Here is a 2,171-nt window from a genome sequence, read left to right on the forward strand (position 1 = left end):
TTTGTGTACTTGCAAAACAAAAACATTTGTGAAACTAACTTTTTTTGTCAACTACTACCTGAATGCAGTAAAACTGTGTTACCTGGACCAATCAGGGAAGCCCATTCTGGAGTGAAGAATAAACTGGATGTGCCATTTACAGATCTGAGCAAGTGACTGCCCCTCAGTTTATCCTGAGGGAAATGAGGAGCAGAGAGGGTCTAGAAAACATGTCTGCTCTCCCCTGGTCACCACCTCCCGGGTGTCAGAGCCAGATAGTTCTGTTGCCATACAGAATGCACTAGGGAGAGCTCGGGGGAATTGAAAGGATGGTGGTTCATATTTTCAGCCATCTTCTGCTTGCAAGTTTTCCCTGGCAGAGTACAGATAATCCACGTATATTTCTGGATAAGTCAGAAGAGGCGCAACCTGTAGAGATAGCAATTGGAAGTAAAGTGTGTTGTAGTCAGAGGATGCAAACTTTTTTGTTTGTTTGTTTGTTTTGAGACAGAGTCTCACTATGTTACCCTGAGAGTACTGTGGCAACACAGCTCATAGCAACCTCAAACTCTTGGGCTTAAGTGACTCTCTTGTCTCAGCCTCCCAAGTAGCTGGGACTACAGATACCCGCTACAACACTCAGCAATTTTTTGTTGCAGTTGTCATTGTTGTTTGGCTGGTCTGGGGTGGGTTCTAACCTGCCAGCCTCAGTGTATGTGGCCAGCGCCATAATCACTGTGCTATGAACGCTGAGCCCAACATGGTAATCTTTCTGAAAGTGTGAAAAGGGCCCTGTATAAGATCAAATGGGATAGAAAAGACATATTACACCTTTTGAAGAAACCACTTTCTGGTTGGAATGTGAAAAGAGATAAAAATTTGAGGTAAGATGATAAGGATGACATATGGTATGCACTAAAGTGAAAGAATACCTTTCTCTAATAAACTAAGACATAATTAATACTTAAGATTGCCATAATAATGTTTTTTGATATAAAAATAGCTTAAAAGCTTTTTCATGAGCTCTCCCCTCCCACCAAACATAGCTCCAGCTCCTCTGGTCCCCCTGAGTTCCATACTCCTGCTAAGCTAATGATCTCCTTTCACAGCCATTGTGATTACCTACTGGGACCTCCTCAGCTATGATGGGATATTCTTATACATTTACAAGATCTGAGAGATTGTGACCTGCCTGTCCTGGAGGTGGAGGGGAAGATGATTAATAGGACAGAGGGTAACATTAATGACTCTGCTTATTGGTGGAAATGCTTCCATTGAAAGTCCTGAGGGTGAAGGTACTGAAAGCTCAGGAATCTGGTGCTGCAATTGTCCTAACTTTCACTTGTAGGAAATCAGCTTCACAAAAGAAACCTATAAGAAATACATCAAAGACTGGCACAGTGGCTCACGCCTGTAATCCTAGCACTCTGGGAGGTAGAGACCACAGATTGCTTGAACTCAGGAGTTCAAGACCAGCCTGAGTTGTTCCACGTCTCTCAAAAAAAAAAAAAAAAAAAAAAAAGAAAAGAAAAGAAAAGAAAAGAAAAAGAAAAAAGAAAAGAAACCAAAAAATAACCAGCCAGGCATGATGTTGCAAACCTATAGTCCCACCTACTTGGGAAGGAGGCTGAGGTGAGAGGACCTCTTGAGCCCAAGAGTTTGAAGTTGCTGTGAGCTATGATACTATTGCACTCTACCCAAGGCTACAGGGTAAGACTTTGTCTCAAAAAAAATAAAATTGCATCAAAGATTACATGAAGTTAATCAAAGGAAAACTTGAGGAATAGAGACCAAAAAGAGGAAAATCTTTTATAATAGGGACTGCAGAACAAATCAAACACATCTTTGATGATTTCTAAAGCTACCAGAGTTCTTTATTGGTCCAAGCATGAGTCCAGATGGCATGGCTGCTCTCCTGAACTACCGTGAGGATGGGGTGACCTCATATATGATTTTTTAAAGCATGGTTTAGAAATGGAAAAATGTTAATAAATTTCACAATTACTTTGAATCTATCACCTGTTGTCATAACTAGTTGTTGCTTGTCACACACCCAACACTGGGCTTGAGAGAATCAGGACCAATGGCATCTTGAGCTCTTCATTTATTTTGACCATGATTTATTTATAGTGGAGGAATTGTTTTTAAGAAAAAAAACATGAAGCCAGGCAAGTAGCTCACACCTGTAATCC

General features: G+C 40.9%; 1 pseudogene; it reads left to right on the forward strand.

Moving 5' to 3' along the window:
* Positions 1–1,099: 1,099 nt before the first annotated feature.
* On the forward strand, positions 1,100–1,968 carry LOC100942389 (annotated as a pseudogene).
* The last annotated feature ends 203 nt before the right edge of the window (positions 1,969–2,171 follow it).

The sequence above is a fragment of the Otolemur garnettii genome, unplaced genomic scaffold, assembly GCF_000181295.1.
Source record: "Otolemur garnettii isolate 467f Iridium unplaced genomic scaffold, OtoGar3 scaffold00041, whole genome shotgun sequence".
Classification (NCBI taxonomy): Eukaryota; Metazoa; Chordata; class Mammalia; order Primates; family Galagidae; genus Otolemur; species Otolemur garnettii.